At 45.3% G+C, this 20,994-nt stretch overlaps 1 protein-coding gene and 1 pseudogene across 1 annotated transcript in view; both read left to right on the forward strand.

Moving 5' to 3' along the window:
* Positions 1–20,994, forward strand: part of LOC126215147 (uncharacterized) — a 393,554-nt gene that overhangs the window by 132,849 nt on the left and 239,711 nt on the right. The gene's annotated exons all lie outside the window — the stretch shown is intronic.
* Positions 5,728–5,845, forward strand: LOC126215402 (5S ribosomal RNA; annotated as a pseudogene).

Genomic DNA, 20,994 nt, shown 5'->3' on the forward strand with positions numbered 1-20,994 from the left:
GTACAGACGTATGACACAAGTGACACCCAATCACCTGACGACATTCGAAGTCCGTGAGTTTCGCGGACCGCCCCATTCTGCCTTCTCACGATGTCTAATGACTACTGAGGTCGCTGATATGGAGTACCTGGTAGCAGGTGGCAGCACAATGCACCAAATATGAAAAACGTATGTTTTTGGAAGTGTCCGGATACTTTTAATCACGTAGTGTAGTTGGCTGTATGCCATCTCCCTTACTTTATGAATGCATATACGAGGTGTGGCTAGAAAAAAACCGGACTAGTACTGGTGAAACAATAAAACGAATGCAATAAGGCTGAAAGTCGCGTGGCCTGTCACGTGACTCTCGCTCCGCCTACTGCTCGGGTTTCATCTGCCTCCTGCACTCAGTCTGCCCGTGGCGTCTGTTTTAAGTAGTTGACGTTTTGTCTGTGCGTCGGGAAATGTTGAGTGTACAGAAAGAACAGCGTGTTAACATCAAATTTTGTTTCAAACTAGGAAAATCTGCAAGTGAAACGTTTGTAATGTTACAACAAGTGTACGGCGATGATTGTTTATCGCGAACACAAGTGTTTGAGTGGTTTGAACAATTTAAAGATGGCCGCGAAGACACCAGTGATGACACTCGCACTGGCAGACCATTGTCAGCGAAAACTGATGCAAACATTGAAAAAATCGAGAAAACTTGTTCGACAAGATCGCCGTTTAACAATCAGAGCAGTGTCTGAGTTAACAGGAGTTGACAAGGAAAGTGTCGAACAAGTTTACCGATTTTTTCAATGTTTGCATCAGTTTTTGCTGACAATGGTCTGCCAGTGCGAGTGTCATCACAGGTGTCTTCGCGGCCATCTTTAAATCGTTTAAACCACTCAAACACTTGTGTTCGCGATAAACAATCATCGCCGTACACTTGTTGTAACATTACAAACGTTTCACTTGCAGATTTTCCTAGTTTGAAACAAAATTTGATGTTAACACGCTGTTCTTTCTGTACACTCAACATTTCCCGACGCACAGACAAAACGTCAACTACTTAAAACAGACGCCACGGGCAGACTGAGTACAGGAGGCAGATGAAACTCGAGCAGTAGGCGGAGCGAGAGTCACGTGACAGGTCACGCGACTTTCAGCCTTATTGCATTCGTTTTATTGTTTCACCAGTACTAGTCCGGTTTTTTTCTAGCCACACCTCGTATTTTACTTACCGCTGCGTTAGTATAATTACTTATATATTTGCACTTGAAGTGGACGTAGGTAAGGGTGATGCATAACGAAGTATTTTTGTTGTACTTACCTTGTAATTTACCTGAGTCGGGTAGCTGGTGATTCCTTCTAATTAACACTCCAGGTCATACAGTTTTCGGAGGTTTATTTGGTGATGATAACATTTTTCCAAACTCGATGCAGAATACATCAAACTTCACATATAGTCGCTTTGACAATCCAGCAGCTGACGGACTGATTTACTGACCGAAAAGACTTGACTACCAAGTGAACCCCTAGGCGAACTGACGATGCATTTCCGCGTTTGCTGAAGCCCACATTCTCAACGTATTGTCCCACACTACATTTGTAGTGCCCCCGCCCATTATACTCATTACTCGCGGCGCGTTGCCGATTCCCGTAAGAATTCGGGAACTGTTTGTGCATTCGCACAGAAGAAGAAGATGGTCAAGTGGCCGGTGAGCCTTAACTATATATAGGGTATATAGAGCGTCTGCCATGTAAGCAGGAGATCCCGGGCTCGAGTCCCGGTCGGGGCACACATTTTCATCTGTCCCCGTTTACGTATGTCAACGCCTGTAAGCAGCTAAGGGTGTTCATTTCATTGTAATTTTATACAAAAGGTCGACAATCAGATTACTCACAGCATAAAATATTAGTTCATTACAGATGAGTTATAGATTAGAAATTGTACAATTTAAGATTGAAAATTAAATATGACTTTTTCACAATAATGCGTTTCATTAATTTAATAAATACAAATCAGTTATCGATCGGAAAATATTGCTAACATTTACGTAATATATACATAAGTTGTTTAACCTCTTTAATGGCTCATTACTTCGAAATATGCATCCAAACGTAAGTAATGGAGTTAATTATATGTGCTAACAATGATCAAGTAATTCTTTTAGTAATAGTATTAATTCTGGTTTACAAATTTGGGATTGAAATTACATATCCCTTGTAATTACGTTAATTTAAATTTGGTTCTTACTTTTTGATCGGTTTACAAGAACGTTTTCCAAACTGAACTTTCGAGATCTAATTGCAGTTAATTAACGAAACTAACAACGATGCTAACATTTATAACTACTTCTAATCAAATGAATTACATACTGATTATTATAGTTCTGAGAAAATGTTGATGGTTCATAGTGATTATTATGTTGCATGTTTACATATTATTTAATTGTTCGTAAATTTTGTTTAAATATCATTCATAATGTTATATAGTACAATTACATAACAGGAAAAGATCTCATAGTGGCATGATTTTTATTCTTTGTGTAACAAAGTACCGATACCCGGCTACAAATTCCGGGTATCGAATATTATAGTAATGGTGGAGGGGGGTTGATATGTTACAGCTGGACATTACAGAAGGAGGGACATGTCTCTTAATAACATGTGTGATCACACCTTTTTTTTAATAAAAAAAATTGATTTAAAAATGAGAAATTTTAGCGCTGCTGCTGTGGCTAACTGATGTTTGCTTTTTTATTCGGCTACTAGTAAAAAATGAAAATCCAATACCTGATACAACCGAGACCAAAAGTACCGTTTATTCAGATCCTACAAACCGGTATCGGTTTTAAACGGTCGGTTCTTCCCATCCCTAGGGTTTACTGATTCGTCTCTAGAATGAGATTTTCACTCTGCAGCGGAATGTGCGCTCATATGAAACTTCATGGCAGATTAAAACTGTGTACCGGACCGAGACTCGAACTCGGAACCTTTACCTTTCGCGGGCAAGTTCTCTACCAACTGAGCTACCCAAGCACGACTCACGCCCGTCCTCACAGCTTTACTTCCGCCAGTACCTCGCCTCCTACCGTCCAAACTTTACAGAAGCTCTCCTGCGAACCTTGCCGAACTAGCACTCCAGGAAGAAAGGATATTGCGGAGACATGGCCTAGCCACAGCCTGGGGGATGTTTCCAGTATGAGATTTTCACTCTGCAGAGGAGTGTGCGCCGATATGAAACTTCCTGGCTGATTAAAGCTGTGTACCGGACCGAGACTCGAACTCGGGACCTTTCCCTTTCGCGGGCGAATGCTCTACCAACTGAGCTACCCAAGCACGACTCACGCCCCGTCCTCACAGTTTTACTTCCACCAGTACCTCGTCCCCTACCTTCCAGACTTCTGGAAACATCCCCCAGGCTGTGGCTAAGCCATGTCTCCGCAATATCCTTTCTTCCTGGAGTGCTACTTCGGCAAGGTTCGCAGGAGAGCTTCTCCCCCCCTCTCCCTCCCTCTCCCACCCTCTCCCTCCCTCTCCCTCTCCCTCCCTCTCCCTCCCTCACCCTCTCACTCTCTCTCCCCCTCCCTCTCACTCTCTCTCCCCCTCCCTCTCCCTCCCTCTCCCTCCCTCTGCCTCCCTCTGCCTCTCACTTCTCTCCCCCCTCCCTCCCTCCCTCCCTCCCTCCCTCCCTCTCCCTCCCCCCCCTCCCCCCCTCTCCCTCCCCCCCTCTCTCCCCCCCTCTCTCCCCCCCCCTCTCTCTCTCTCTCTCTGTGTGTGTGTGTGTGTGTGTGTGTGTGTGTGTGTGTGTGTGTGTGTGTTGGCCAGCCGCGGTGGTCTAGCGGTTCTAGGCGCTCAGTCAGGAACCGCGCGACTGCTACGATCGCAGGTTCGAATCCTGCCTCGGGCATGGATGTGTGTGATGTCTTTAGGTTAGTTAGGTTTAAGTAGTTCTAAGTTCTAGGGGACTTACGACCACAGATGTTGAGTCCCATAGTGCTCAGAGCCATTATTTGTGTGTGTGTGTGTGTGTGTGTGTGTGTGTGTGTGTGTGAATATATCGGATCGGGTTGGTTGCATCGGGCGCCAGATGGGAAGGTTGGACGGTGCATCGAAACTGCCAGTGCCCGCGATATGCACGTAATCGGCCGTTATTAATTTCCGGCGCAGTCCTCGCTGCCTACGGCTGCGGAATAATTGCGCCGCCGGCGTCCGGTTCCGTTCCAATCAGCGCCGCATTAACGGAGTCCCAGATGCGCTCTCTACACCCCTCCCTCTACACTTTCAGCCGGAGCCGCGTCACAACTAGATTACGGATCGCGCCCGCAGGAGAGAACGAGGCAGTGGCGGCGGCGACGGGCTCCCTCTGACGTCACGCGGTCGTCATGGCGACTCCCGGACAGTGGGGAGTGGATGGGTTGATAGGGTGGGGAAGGGAGGGGGGGTGTTTTTCAGCGCGATAATCCCTGTGCTGCGATGCGCGCTGAGCGAGAGGAATTAAAACGCCGGCCTGGAGCTGCGCTACTGGAATACACCGCCGCTGCTGGAATACGCCGCTGGCGACGCCATCACTTATTCATACGTCGCGGAGGTCACTTACAAAACAGACGGCGGGCTGGGCAAGCGGGCTGCAGTAATAACCCCACTGTCTATTCGTCTGTCGTCCCTGCACTGCTCCGCATCCAGCCAGTTTTAAATTTAACGCCATTCTCCACTTATTTTTTTTTTTATCACGGACTCGCTAGCAGGAATCTGACAGAAAAAAAGACAATATTTCTCTGTGTTGAGTCTCATAAGCGGACCGAAAGACTCGTCACTTAGATATTAAATAGAGGGAATTCAGAAAGTGAATCAGAAGTCCTACGCTAAAGGGGCCCTCACACGCTCAATATTCACTACGCAGTACTGGGTGTTGCCTAATAACATTGATGGTTTGCGCAAAATACTGAAGGACAGCAGAGCGTCAAAAATATTGGCGCTTGCTCAATATACCGTTTAGGAACCGGACATTTGTCCTGAAAGCCGGACTACCGACTTTAGTTAGAAACCGAATTAGTTAATAATGTCATTTTTTGGACCAACTCTACACATTTTTCAACAAAAAGAGATAAATCTGTGCCGGCCGTGGTGGCCGAGCGGTTCTAGGCGCTTCAGTCCGGAACCGCGCAACTGCAACGGTCGTAGGTTCGAATCCTGCCTCGGGCATGTGTGTGATGTCCTTAGGTTAGTTACGTTTAAGTAGTTCAAAGTTCTAGGGGACTGATGACCTCAGCTGTTAACTCCCATAGTGCTCAGAGCCATTTGAACTATTTTTGATAAATCTGTAAACAGCGTTATAGTTTGGCGATTTTGATAGCAACTAAGTCTTTAGTTTCCTTCCTAAGAGAATCTTGTGTTAAAAAGAACTAAAGAAATTTCAAATTAAGCAAAATAAAGAATTTATTATTCTTCTGGGACTGACAAGAAAAGATACTGAATAACTTTATTCATTTCAGTTAAATTTGTAAAGGAAAAACAATAAGTGGTATTTGTCATTTGAACCCTCTTAATCGAGAACATATTTGTCTTGTCAATCATTTCGTGAAACTCTTGACAGGGTAGTTTCAAATGGCGCAACAACATCATCTTTGTGATTGTCAGATTACAATTTATTTCTTTGACCACTGGCCATTTTTGAAACAGAACGCACATCCGACTTTGGCGTTATCGTCTGGTATTGCAAAGATATATTGTCAATTTCGGTAGTAGGTATATGTGTAGGGCAACGGCCTTGCCGCAGTGGATACACCGGTTCCCGTCAGATCACCGAAGTTAAACGCTGTCGGGTGTGGCCGGCACTTGGATGGGTGACCATCCAGGCTGCCATGCGCTGTTGCCATTTTTCGGGGTGCACTCAGCCTCGTGATGCCAATTGAGGAGCTACTCGACCGAATAGTAGCGGCATCGGTCAAGAATACCATCCATCCTATGACCAGGAGAGCGGTGTGCTGATTACACGCCCCTCCTATCCGCATCCTCCACTGACGATGACACGGCGGTCGGATGGTCCCGATATGCCACTTGTGGCCTGAAGGCGGAGTGCTTTACATTTTTACATTCTTCAGGTGTACCTCCTATACTTACTCCTCCTTAAACGTATTTCTTGCTCCTACATCATTACCTTAGTACAGGACTCAGTTGTCCGTTGTCTACCTCACCGCAAAAGAGCCTAACAAAAGCCGCACGGAACGGACATCCATATTTATTGGACCGGACACGTCCGTAAATAATGGGCCATATGCGGCTGGAGCTGGACACCTGGCAGTCCTAAGTGCACGGCTAGTACTGTACAGTAAACGTCAGTTGCCGCACAGACAGCGTGAAATTCAAATTCCTCCAAATGAATGAATTTCCGCAAAAAAGCGAAAACAGTAAATGACAAGATGTCAGAGTGTGTGCTAGAGAATGTTCATTAGCTACGTTAAGAACCGAAAATCCTGGCTGTCTACGAAATGCCATATACCTCTTTCTCCACATTATCAGAGAAGAACTGAAGATCGTGGTGTCAGGGCAGCAAGCAGAAGTGTTTATTTACTTGTAGCAATTTCCCAAACTGGCAGATACGATCAGATCAACAATCCAGTGAGCATGCATAGATTTTTTTTTCTTCAATATTCGTCACACCATAGAGTTAAGATGATGTAATCTTTCAATCAGTAAGAAATAAATTATTGTCTTGTTTAGTTTGCAGCAGTTCTTACAGTGAAGAAAAACATAGAAAGCAGCACATACACACAACAAATTTGTAATTAGTAGTGGTGATGGTGGTGGTTTACGAGCAGTGAATGGACCTCTGGTGCATTTAAATCTTTGATGCAAGCTTTTCCGACTTATTCCCTCTGTTATAAATAATTCGTGCTCGGTTTCTCAAGGCAAGCAGTTCAGTCGCAATGCGTTCCACATCGTCGACCGAGCGGGTTAGCGCAGTGGTCAGCACACAGGACTCACATTCGAGAGGACGACGGATCAAACCCGCGTCCGGCCATCCTGATTTAGGTTCCCTGGTTTTCTCTAAATCGCTTCATGCAAATGCCAGGGTGGTTCCATCAGCAGGGTGCAAACATTTTTTCTTCTTCCATCCTTCCCTAATCCGAGGCCGGCCGGAGTGGCCGAGCGGTTCTAGGCGCTACAGTCTGGAACCGTGCGACCGCTACGGTCGCAGGTTCAAATCCTGCCTCGGGCATGGATGTGTGTCATGTCCTTAGGTTAGTTAGGTTTAAGTAGTTCTAAGTTCTGGGGGACTGATGACCTCAGAAAAGTCCCATAGTGCTCAGAGCCATTTGAGCCTAATCCGAGAATGTGCTCTGCCTCTAATGTGGTCTTTGTGGACGCGACGTTTAACCTCCACCCCCTCCTCCTCATAAACCCTTCCTACTCCCCATCATCCCCTCCCCCTCCTATGCCTCCCCTCTTACTCCTACTCCTCATCCCACTATTCCCCCTCGTGCTGCTCCCCCCTCGTGCTGCTCCCCCCTCGTGCTGCTCCCCCCTCGTGCTGCTCCCCCCTCGTGCTGCTCCCCCCTCGTGCAGCTCCCCCCTCGTGCTGCTCCCCCCTCGTGCTGCTCCCCCCTCGTGCAGCTCCCCCCTCGTGCTGCTCCCCCCTCGTGCTGCTCCCCCCTCGTGCTGCTCCCCCCTCGTGCTGCTCCCCCCTCGTGCTGCTCCCCCCTCGTGCTGCTCCCCCCTCGTGCTGCTCCCCCCTCGTGCTGCTCCCCCCTCGTGCTGCTCCCCCCTCGTGCTGCTCCCCCCTCGTGCTGCTCCCCCCTCGTGCTGCTCCCCCCTCGTGCTGCTCCCCCCTCGTGCTGCTCCCCCCTCGTGCTGCTCCCCCCTCGTGCTGCTCCCCCCTCGTGCTGCTCCCCCCTCGTGCTGCTCCCCCCTCGTGCTGCTCCCCCCTCGTGCAGCTCCCCCCTCGTGCTGCTCCCCCCTCGTGCTGCTCCCCCCTCGTGCTGCTCCCCCCTCGTGCTGCTCCCCCCTCGTGCTGCTCCCCCCTCGTGCTGCTCCCCCCTCGTGCTGCTCCCCCCTCGTGCTGCTCCCCCCTCGTGCTGCTCCCCCCTCGTGCTGCTCCCCCCCTCGTGCTGCTCCCCCCTCGTGCTGCTCCCCCCTCGTGCTGCTCCCCCCTCGTGCTGCTCCCCCCTCGTGCTGCTCCCCCCTCGTGCTGCTCCCCCCTCGTGCTGCTCCCCCCTCGTGCTGCTCCCCCCTCGTGCTGCTCCCCCCTCGTGCTGCTCCCCCCTCGGTGCTGCTCCCCCCTCGTGCTGCTCCCCCCTCGTGCTGCTCCCCCCTCGTGCTGCTCCCCCCTCGTGCTGCTCCCCCCTCGTGCTGCTCCCCCCTCGTGCTGCTCCCCCCTCGTGCTGCTCCCCCCTCGTGCTGCTCCCCCCTCGTGCTGCTCCCCCCTCGTGCTGCTCCCCCCTCGTGCTGCTCCCCCCTCGTGCTGCTCCCCCCTCGTGCTGCTCCCCCCTCGTGCTGCTCCCCCCTCGTGCTGCTCCCCCCTCGTGCTGCTCCCCCCTCGTGCTGCTCCCCCCTCGTGCTGCTCCCCCCTCGTGCTGCTCCCCCCTCGTGCTGCTCCCCCCTCGTGCTGCTCCCCCCTCGTGCTGCTCCCCCCTCGTGCTGCTCCCCCCTCGTGCTGCTCCCCCCTCGTGCTGCTCCCCCCTCGTGCTAGTCCCCCCTCGTGCTAGTCCCCCCTCGTGCTGCTCCCCCCTCGTGCTGCTCCCCCCTCGTGCTGCTCCCCCCTCGTGCTGCTCCCCCCTCGAACTGGTCGCGCTCGAACTACTCCCCGCTCGTACTACTCCCTCTCCTATCCCTCCTCCCCCTCGTCCACATGGTCGAGCGCCGACATGCTCGCTACAAAGGCAGAGTTCTATCTGACGTGTCCCGGGCATAAATATTGCACAATATATTTTGTCGTAGTAGGTCTCGCACTTTCGCGCAATATACAGGGCGTTTCCGTAAGAACATGCAAAAATATAACAGGACGTAGAGAATACTTCACTGAACAATTTGAGGTAGGGAACCTGGGGTTGGAGGAGGGCATACGAAAGTAAACTTACCTACCGCATCGTCTAGCATTACTGTTTTCTACCTTATTTACAATGCGTACAGTTTTACACGCACTGTGGTACCTGCAAGCAAACAGGGAGGACGAGCCTGATTACTAGAAAGTGATGATGCAGGTTTTGTTTATTTCCATAAGGTGGCTCTCTTATATAATATATACGTTATCCCATGACAGAACGCGCTATGAATCAATAACAGACACATCCACTACTCAGAGCTATTGCGACACGTACAGTACAATACTATGGAGAAGTACCGGTACCGTTTCACAAAACTCACTGATATGGTAATGTAATAAAACAAAAATAGTTGACTCTTTTTCTTTACTACCAGCGTAATGTAATAGAATGAATATGAGCAGTGACTTATATAAAAAATTCACACATTGTAATGTTGATGCATTAAGTTGTTCTGAAAGCAGTGCTGATATTCAAGAGTCCGCAGCTCTTGGTCGTGCGGTAGCATTCTCGCTTCCCACGCCCGGGTTCCCGGATTCGATTCCCGGCGGGGTCAGAGATTTTCTCTGCCTCGTGATGACTGGGTGTTGTGTGATGTCCTTAGGTTAGTTAGGTTTAAGTAGTTCTAAGTTCTAGGGGACTGATGACCATGGATGTTAAGTCCCTTAGTGCTCAGAGCCATTTGAACCATTTGATATTCAAGAAAATAAAAGCAGGTTAAAAGCTGTCAGCTACCTAGGGAAATTGACCTTGCATTACTGAGCAACTGTTTCATCAGGTATCCAGTCTAGCTTACCAATTTCCCAACCAGACTAACATTAATTATAATCTTTTAGTACTCATCTTACGACAACCGGTGATATATATATATATATATATATATATATATATATATATATATAAGAGAATTTAAATAAAAATAAATAAATCAGTTTATATTTGTACATTGATCATTGTTCCGTTAAAAGTTCAGCATATTAAACTTGATTCATAACTAAACTGGTGTCTTATTTAGGATTGTGAAAATGTGAGTTTTTAATCTTACGGAACACATCAAATATGGAGCCAAGATTGGGAGACTGCATACAACACTGCATTCATAAAATAACACACGAATAACGTTGAAACATATCCAAGAGGAAATTAAACGCAACCAACCGATTCAATTTTCACTCAAAGAAGTTATGTTCGTAGCGCAATCCTGTCCGTCATGAAATTACCACACACTGGTATACTAAATTCATACTAACTCTCTGTGAAATCTTCCGGAAAAGAATAGCTGAGGGCTACTTTGATGATTACACCACATGCTCCACGTGGTCAACTTGGTTTACACAAAGAGTGGAACTCCACAATCATTTTGATAATTAAAATAAATTACATCTAAACGCAATTTACAAAATAAAAAACTCGAACTGGTTACTATCGTCTTACTACTAACCTGGTGGGTCAAACAATTGTATAAGCACATGGTACTGGTCTCACAAAGTACACCCCACGTGGGTTGCTATATTGAAAAATATTGTCAAGATGAGACGTTATAATCTCACGCACATTCGCATTTAAGATTGATGATCTTAGAGTTATGGATCATCAACACATGGTTCCACTTTACTCACAAAGTAGTGACAAAGCAACTACTGGAAGATATTCTGAACTTCACACTCGAATTACACTGCGTTACAATTTAAGATAATATTAGATATTTTACATGTAAACCTGAAATAAAGGTGATTAAATTTTCAGTTAGGCTGAACTTAAGAAATCCATTGTCCTACGGACTCAGCAGGGACGCGCTTAGCCGGAGATCTTACCACTTCAGACGCTCGCCGCAGACAGACTGCCGTGGGCCCCTACAGAGGGTACTTAACAGATACAAACGGAAGTGACCAGAGAGGCAGCTTCCTATACCAACATGACAAGGGACGGACAGGACCATACTAAGAGTAGAAACCTCTTTGCTTTTAGAAAGCGTAGCTACCTGTTCCGACGTTGGTCCTACTGTTCTCTAGCAGACAGGCTTGTCTGCTACCATCAAGCATGCAACTAGAAATACATTTCCAGAACGAGATTTTCACTCTGCAGCGGAGTGTGCGCTGATATGAAACTTCCTGGCAGATTAAAACTGTGTGCCCGACCGAGACTCGAACTCGGGACCTTTGCCTTTCGCGGGCAAGTGCTCTACCATCTGAGCTACCAAAGCACGACTCACGCCCGGTACTCATAGCTTTACTTCCGCCAGTACCTCGTCTCCTACCTTCGCAATATCCTTTCTTTCAGGAGTGGTAGTTCTGCAAGTTTCGCAGGAGAGCTTCTGTAAAGTTTGGAAGGTAGGAGACGAGGTACTGGCGGAAGTAAAGCTGTGAGTACCGGGCGTGAGTCGTGCTTCGGTTGCTCATTTGGTAGAGCACTTGCCCGCGAAAGGCAAAGGTCCCGAGTTCGAGTCTCGGTCGGGCACACAGTTTTAATCTGCCAGGAAGTTTCAGAAATACATTTGCTCATTCATTCTTTCACACAGAAGGGAAGGGGGATGACAGTATCTTATCATATACAGTATATAAAAAAAGCGGATGTAGGTTCCGTATGAGACTGTGTGACGTGAATTACATATAAACTGTGTTTTAAAGTGTAGTAGTGTGATAGATCGTTCTTGTACCAAGTTCCACTGCTCAGTCTCCTCCCAGATAGTCAGAAACACCACAGTAAATTTAGAAGAGGAATTTATGCCGTAAATGACAACAGACTTGAGATATTAATATGAAACGAATCCGACAGAGACCTTTCAACATTAATGAAATGGTTCAGCATAAAAGAGAAATAACTTATATAGGAATATTATTAACAGTGTAATGTGTTGTTTAATTTAGCCCAACGCGTTTAAGCACTCAGTAAACTACCTCAGTTCTCAGGGGGTTACGGAATTGTAAATACTCATTTGTTTAACTATTAAAACACCACAGATATTCCTCAATATACGCCTCGTCGATGTCAAGTTAAAAGTCTTGTGCTTATAGCACCAGACAATATTTCACGTTCACTGTACAAAAATACATTCCGTAACTCAAAATTGTGGTTTCGTCTTGATTCCCAATATAACAGACGTAGCTTTTGCAAATAAAATCTCATACCAGAACTAGAATCATGTGACCAGGCCTTCCTGCCTGGGATGTTATCTCGCAACTTTGAGAAAATCTGAATCTTATTAAATTACTTGCAGCGACCGGCAGGCTTGTAGAATCTGAAAGAAAGGTTTAGTTTTCTAACCGGCGGCACGTCTCTACCATGAGCTAAAACGAAGTTCTTAATTATTTTTTGAGATGGTGCCTAACAATGAAGAATTTCTGTTAATGCGCATGTCTACTCTAGACAAGCAAGGTTTAGGATTACAAATCATTTCAACACGGACACAATTTTTAAGTCACAAACAACTCTATTTTCAGTTTTGTTAATAACTTGCATTGGCTGATACAGCAAGATGAACGTTTGTTAAGCGCTCCTTACGGTTCGCGTCCAAATCATAAGCCAAGGAGAAGAATAGTAATGACAAGAGAGTTCAGAGTTCAAACACAGAATCCCAATTCCATGTTATAGGCATACATTGTAGCGTAATATATTGTTCCTTGGTAAAAACCGCAAGTTACTCATACAATACTTATCGTAAAAACATGTAATCTATACATTTCACATTAATGTCCACCAACGAGAAACAATACAGTATACAGGGTGGTCCATTGATCGTGACCGGGCCAAATATCTCACGAAATAAGCGTCAAATGAAAAAACTACAAAGAACGAAACTTGTCTAGCTTGAAGGGGGAAACCAGAAGGCGCTGTGGTTGGCCCGCTAGATGGCGCTGCCATAGGTCAAACGTATATCAACGGCATTTTTTTTAAATAGGAGCCCCCATTTTTATTACATATTCGTGTAGTACGTAAAGAAATATCAATGTTTTAGTTGGACCACTTTTTTCGCTTTGTGATAGATGGCGCTGTAATAGTCACAAACATATGGCTCACAATTTTAGACGAACAATTGGTAACAGGTAGGTTTTTTAAATTAAAATACAGAACGTAGGTACGTTTGAACATTTTATTTCGGTTGTTCCAATGTGATACTTTTACCTCTGTGAACTTATCATTTCTGACAAGGGAACTTCCCCATCGCACCCCCCCCTCAGATTTAGTTATAAGTTGGCACAGTGGATAGGCCTTGAAAAACTGAACACAGATCAATCGAGAAAACAGGAAGAAGTTGTGTGGAACTATGAAAAAATGAGCAAAATATACAAACTGAGTAGTCCATGCGTAAGATAGGCAACATCAAGGAGACCGTGAGCTCAGGAGCGCCGTGGTCCCGTGGTTAGCGTGAGTAGCTGCGGAACGACAGGGCCTTGGTTTAAGTCTTCCCTCCAGTGAAAATTTTACTTTCTTTATTTTCGCAAAGTCTGTCTGTTCGTTCATTGGCGTCTCTGTTCACTGTAATAAGTTTAGTGTCTGTGTTTTGCGACTGCACCGCAAAACCGTGCAATTAGTAGACGAAAGGACGTGCATGTCCAATGGGAACCGAAAACATTTGATCGCAAGGTCAACATTTGATCGCATAGGTCAACCGATTTCTCCACAGGAAAAAACGTCTGATATATTCTATACGACACTGGTGACGGCATGTGCGTCACATGACAGGAATATGTTGTCGACCCACCTAAGTTGTACACTTAGCGAATGGGTAAAAAGATTCTTCTACCTTGCCCGATTTAGGTTTTCTTGTGGATGTGATAATCACTCCCAAAAAAATGATAAAAACATAAGAGTTTGTCACATAAACTGAAAATAAAAAATTAAATTTTCAGTCGAGGGCAGACTTGAACCCAGGACCTCTAGGTCGGCAGCTGCTCTCGCTAACCAAGGGACCACGACGCTACTTAACTCGTATTGACCTTGATGTTGCCTATCTTCGCATGGACTACTCAGTTTGTATACTTTACTTTTTTTTTTTTTTCATAGTTCCATACAACTTCTTCTTGTTTTCTCGATTGATTTGTGTTGAGTTTTTCAAGACCTATCCACCGTGCCAACTTATAACTAAATATGAGGGGGGGGGGGGGGGGGGGTGCGATGGGGAGGTTCTCTTGTGAGAACGCATGCTCTTACAGCGTGATTACCTGCAAATACCACATTAATTCAATAAATGCTCAAAATTATGTCCGTCAACCTCAATGCATTTGACAATACGCGTAACGACATTCCTCTCAATAGCGAGTAGTTCGCCTTCGTAATGTTCGCACATGCATTGACCCAAAGCGCTGCCGCATGTTGTCAGGCGTTGTCGGTGGATCACGATAGCAAATATACTTCAACTTTCCCCACAGAAAGAAATCCGGGGACATCAGATCTGGTGAACGTGCTTCGACGCTAAATAGAACGCGAGCAAAAAATCTGTCATCGTCCCGTAATTTCTCTTGTCCCCAGTGGCAGAACTGTACACGACGTTCAAAGTCGTCGCCATGCAATTCCTGCTGCATAGAAATATGGTACGGGTGCAATCGATGTTGATGTAGCATTCTCAACACACGTTTTTGAGATTCCCGATTCTCGCGCAATTTGTCTGCTACTGATGTGCGGATTAGCCGCCTCAGCAGCTTAAACACCTACTTGAGCATAATTATTTGTTGCAGGTTGTGGTGGACGTTTCACATGTGGCTGAGCACTTCCTGTTTCCTTAAATATCGTAACTATACGGGAACGGTCCGGATACTTGGATGACGTCGTCCAGGATGCCGAGCAGCCCTTTGGGCATTTTGATCACAATAGCCATACATCAACACGATATCGACCTTTTCCGCAATTGGTAAACAGTCCATTTTAACACGGGTAATGTATCACGAAGCAAATACTGTCCGCATTGGCGGAATGTTGCGTGATACCACGTACTTATACGTTTTTGACTATTACAGCGCCGTCTATCACAAAACGAAAAGAGTGGTCCAACTAAAACGTTCATATTTCTTTACGTACTACACTAATATGTAATAAAAAGTGGGGGTTCCTATTTTTAAAAAAACGCAGTTGATATCCGTTTGGCCTATGGCAGCGCCATCTAGCTGGCCAACCATAGCGCCATCTGGTTTCCCCTCCAAGCTAGACGAGTTTAGTTCTTTGTAGTTTTTTCGTTTGATGCTTGTTTCGTGAGATATTTGGCCCGGCCACTATAAATGGACCACCCTGTATATACCTGGTGTATACGGAAGTACGTTGCAACGCTCTCGCAGCTGAAAGGCTGTCCAGGGAACGATTTGCTAAAAGGCATCATCCGCCTCAACTTGTGTTTATTTCTCTGGATCGACGAATGCGGGAGATTGATTCATTGGAAAGAAAAAACGAGGTACCTGGCCATATGAGAACTACTCGCACACTCTATTTTGAAGAGGTGGTGCTGGAACGTGTTGTAGCAGACAAATATTCGTCGTATTGCACGTGAAATGTGCGCTGCCCATACTACTACGCCGGCCGCGGTGGCCGTGCGGTTCTGGCGCTGCAGTCCGGAACCGCGGGACTGCTGCGGTCGCAGGTTCGAATCCTGCCTCGGGCATGGGTGTGTGTGATGTCCTTAGGTTAGTTAGGTTTAAGTAGTTCTAAGTTCTAGGGGACTTATGACCTAAGATGTTGAGTCCCATAGTGCTCAGAGCCATTTGAACCATACTACTTCACGAGCGACTGTTACACGCGTGTCACCCACAACGAGTCAGTGCAATGCTTACGACTGACTTTGCACCAAGCGTTGCACTCTCTCAGCAGTTGCTTCAACAGTGGATTGATCGACCAGAGTTCCTCCAAATCGTGCTGTGAAGTGACGAGGCCTCATTTGACCGTGATGGTATTTCGAACAGCAGGAATAGCCGTGTGTGGGATGAGGAAAACACTCACGCTGTAGTAGAGTCAAACCGTCAAGTAGATTTTGTTGTGAATACCTGGGCATTTGTAGACTTAGAGAAAGCTTTTGACAGTGTTGACTGGAATACTCTCTTTCAAATTCGAAAGGTGGCAGGGGTAAAATACAGGGAGCGAAAGGCTATTTACAATTTGTACAGAAACCAGATGGCAGTTATAAGAGTCGAGGGGCATGAAAGGGAAGCAGTGGTTGGGAAGGGAGTGAGACAGGGTTGTAGCCTCTCCCCGATGTTATGAAATCTGTATATTGAGCAAGCAGTGAAGGAAACAAAAGAAAAATTCGGAGTAGGTATTAAAATCCATGGAGAAGAAATAAAAACTTTGAGGTTCGCCGAAGACATTGTAATTCTGTCAGAGACAGCAAAAGACTTGGATGAGCAGTTGAACGGAATGGATGGTGTCTTGAAGGGTGGATATAAGATGAACATCAACAAAAGCAAAACGAGGATCATGGAATGTAGTCGAATTAAGTCGGGAGATGTTGAGGGTATTAGATTAGGAAATGAGACAATTAGGTAGTAAAGGAGTTTTGCTATTAGGGGAGCAAAATAACTGATGATGGTCGAAGTAGAGAGGATATAAAATGTAGACTGGCAATGGCAAGGAAAGCGTTTCTGAAGAAGAGAAATTTGTTAACATCGAGTATAGATTTGTCAGGAAGTCATTTCTGAAAGTATTTGTATGGAGTGTAGCCATGTATGGAAGGGAAACATGGACGGTAAATAGTTTGGACAAGGAATAGAAGCTTTCGAAATGTGGTGCTACAGAAGAATGCTGAAGATCAGATGGGTAGATCACATAACTAATGAGGAAGTATTGAATAGGATTGGGGAGAAGAGAAGTTTGTGGCACAACTTGACCAGAAGAAGGGATCGGTTGGTAGGACATGTTCTGAGGCATCAAGGGATCACCAATTTAGTATTGGAGGGCATCGTGTAGGGTAAAAATCGTAGAGGGAGACCAAGAGATGAATACACTAAGCAGATTCAGAAGGATGTAGGTTGCAGTAGGTACTGGGAGACGAAGAAGCTTGCACAGGATAGAGTAGCATGGAGAGCTGCATCAAACCAGTCTCAGGACTGAAGACCACAACAACAACAACAACCTGGGCCGGCATTGTAGGCGACAATCTCACTGGTCCATATCTTCTACCTGAGCGTGTGAATGGCCACCTGTACTCCAGGTGCGTGCAAAGAGTTCTGAGTTGTAGGAGAATGTACCCTCGGCTGTTCGTCAGAGGATATGGATACAACATGACGGCGCACCGCCTCACTTCAGAGCGGATGTCCGCAGCCATCTCAGTGCTGTACTTCCTGATCGTGTTCCATGGCCTGCGAGGTTCCTAAAAGTGTAGTCACTTGTATATGAGACCCAAGTGGGTACGAAGATGGAATTAGTTGCCAGAAATGTAGCTGCCTGTGATGTGATAGGAAACACACCAGGAATGTTGGCCAGGGTGCGTCAAAATCTTCTTTGCCCATGTCGTGCTCGCGTTGAGGTTGATGGCAGTCAGTTTGAGCACATTTTGTGAGATACAGAAGAAATGGTACGTTCATTGTGTTAGTTAAGTGTAACTAACGTAAACAAAAATGTACGCATTAATGTGACTTTATTCCTATTATCTCCTTCAGCTGGCTTCTTCGATCACTCGCGTCCGTCGGCCGTCGTAATTTAATATATATATATATATATATATATATATATATATATATATATATATATATATATATATATAATTTGATTGTTGCCGACTTACGTGGTGGTCCTTAATAAAAATGATATTCCATTTAATTTTGATTTTACGATTAAATGCTTTCCTGAAGTTCTCCTTCTTAGCAATATTAATCTTAAATTATTTGTTAGGTTAATGAATGTTAGACTCTCTGAATCTTAAAACATGAGCATATAAGTTGTACAATGTAATAAACTTTTCATATTAATTTCCTCGGCTAGTCAGTTCACCTTAAAGCATAAGATCTTTAGTTATTAATTACAATTGCGGCCCACACACGCGCGAGAGTCTTTTTCTTACCTCCGTTAACCATTGTATTGTAGTCAGAGTCCTGGCTCTGGGTCTCGGCTATGGTACTGAAAATAAGAATCTTAAAGCTAAGTATTTTCTGCAACGTCGGGCGGCTGTGGAGAAAAATTAATACTATGTTAATAGCGGGCGAGTTTTCCGCTTCCGCTAATTTTTCATAAGTTAATATCGCCACGTAATGGCGTCGTTGGCTGCATCGGCTGCTGCGATTGTTGAACTGTAAATTACTTGAATGCAGGTTAATTCAAGGAAGGCGGACATGAAATCGGGACCACCTCTTACAAATTAAAAGTGCACAATAATATTAAATCAGTATATTATATGCTTAACTCATACAAATATGCTTACATTTGCCAACACTCGCAAGATGTCCGTCGATACACATCAAGACAAAAAAGGAAGTAAAAAAGACGACTAAAAAAATTAACAAAAGAGCGTATCTTGTCGTCTCTTTAGATCACTTTGTCATAAATTATTTCTTTGCATTTGAAACTTGGACAGAGAGATTATTATTTTACGGCTACACGATAAAAACATATTATTCAATTTATAAATACTGTTATTCAAGTTCTTTCGTAATATAGCACTGGGGACGCTATAGATCCCAGGTTCCCTACCTCAAATCGTTCAGTGAAGCATCCTCTGTATCCTGTTACATTTTTGCACGCTCTTACGGAAAGACCCTCTATTGACGCAAAATTATTGCGGAATAAATATGTAGTGTATGAGGGCCCACGAAAGCCATTGAGCAGCAAGAGTGTTGCATTTTCATAAGAGAGCAATGGATCCGCGTTTACTGCACACACAGTTGTACTGCCGTACGGATAACAGGAGCATCACGGTGTGCGAGCGAAATACCGCAGCAGCTGAAAACGTACTCCAGAGTTGAAGTACGCGGCGCATTATGATCCTTGTGAGCAAATGCTTATAACTGCAGACAGATGCAGCTTGAAATTCTGACAGTATATAAGCCAAACGGAACGTCGCATCCTGCCGTAGTGAAATGTGAAGCTGGTCGGGAAGTCCACATCGTGCAACACGCGGTTTCCGTCTTTTTCGTAGGCTGAAAGAACATATAGGGGCATGAGAATTTCGAACGATGACACGTTCACGTATCGCTTCCTCTAAATGTCCCCGTGACCAGGCTGGACTTCCATTGTCGAGGAACTCAGCGACTGGTACAACGCTCCGACCGTTGTTTACAGAAACTTGGTGATTATGTTGAAAAACAGTGCCGCATATCTGTCTAAGTTTGAAGTGTAGTGCCGTACTCAGGAAAAGTTACGTGACCTGCCATCGTATGTTGTGTACAGTGTCCGCCTAATAGTAGATTTTTCCGCACACCAAGGAGGCTGTGCGGGTAGCTGCGTCGCCAGGAGGGACGTGCTTAAACTGCTTTTCTGGCCTCGGAGTTCACGTTGCCTTCACAGCGTGCTTCTAGAAGCAGTGTGTGCTGGCGGGTAAGAGGCCCTCACACGTTCAGTAATACTGTCAAACTGTTAGTAATTGACCGTCTGATGGCGTTATTGAAGTATTGTCAGTACTAGAAACTCTGATGACCGGTATGGATGGAGCTCAAAAACTCCCGTTATTGTCAGTAGACACTGAACATGTGAGGTCAAATATTGACGGTTTCAGATGTTGACAGAGCTTCAGAAACCAGCCACTCGTCGTTAGCGTGCGCTATTTCTTCAATTCGCCGTTGTGCATGTCATACCTCAGATTCCATTTTTAAACCGTCTTTAACACAAAAGAATTTTAAGGGCTCTATGCAAGGCTAATCACTGTATTTTTATGTACCAGTTTGGGATGGTTGACGGAGGATTTTCTACAGCATTGCTTAATTGAATCTCAATTTATAGACAAGTGTAATGAGCTGCGAATACTGTACGTAGAAAGATCCTTAGCCATTTAGCTACAATATAGCAGGTCAGCAACTGGAGGCAGTTACTTTCATAAATTATATGTGAGTAGGCATTAGGAGTGATTTAAATTGGAATAACCATATGAAATTAATCGTCGGTAAAGCAGATGCCATACAGTCATTGAAATAATCCTAACGAAATGCAGTCCGAAAACTAAGGACGTAGGTTACAGTACACTTGTTCGCCCACTGCTTGAATACTGCTCACCGGTGTGGGTTCCGTACCAGAAAGGGTTGATAAAAGAGAGAGAGAAGATCCAACTGAGAGCAGCGCGCTTCGTTACAGGATCATTTAGTAGTCGCGAAAGCAAGAGAGACGCTCAGTAGCTCGGTACGGGCTTTTGTTGAAGTTTCGAGAACGTAACTTCACCGAGGAGTCAAGCAGTATATTCCTCCCACCTACGTATATCTCGCGAAGAGACCATGAGGATAAAATCAGAGAGATTAGAGCTCACACAGAGGCATACCGACAATCTTTCTTTCCACGAACAATACGCGACTGGATTAGAGGGAGAACAGATAGAGGTACTCAAGGTATCCTCCGCCACACACCGTCAGGTGGCTTGCGGAGCAGGGATGTAGATGTAGAATTGATTAATTTGAAAAAATAGTATAGATTGTTGTGTTGCATAGCACTTTTGAAAAAGGCTCCCATTTCGAAAAAAAGTTGTACAGGTGCAATCATTAGTAAGAGGTATGCATAATGAATTTCAGATTCACCAAATTATCACAAAGCGTAAAAAAACTCTTTTACGTTAATTACATAAAAGGTTCTTGCTGTGCAGATACTATCGCCTCAGAGGTTGCCATACTATTTTGCTAACTTTACTTGCTGCTATTACAGAACTAAACTTGGAGTGTTAGAATGACCTGTCTGCCGCCACGCATCTCTAATTTAGTCCTAATATCTTGTCGAATGCTGCTACCTCTCTCATCGACCTATTTTGCTTTTGTATTTTACTTCATATCGACACTAATAACTTGTACGATGCACTACTCATCGGAACATAAGTTATGAAATCCTTTCGGGTCCGTGAGTCTGATTTATGTCAGTAAATTAAGATGTGACC

This window comes from Schistocerca nitens, chromosome 12 (genome assembly GCF_023898315.1).
Source record: "Schistocerca nitens isolate TAMUIC-IGC-003100 chromosome 12, iqSchNite1.1, whole genome shotgun sequence".
NCBI classification, from domain to species: Eukaryota; Metazoa; Arthropoda; class Insecta; order Orthoptera; family Acrididae; genus Schistocerca; species Schistocerca nitens.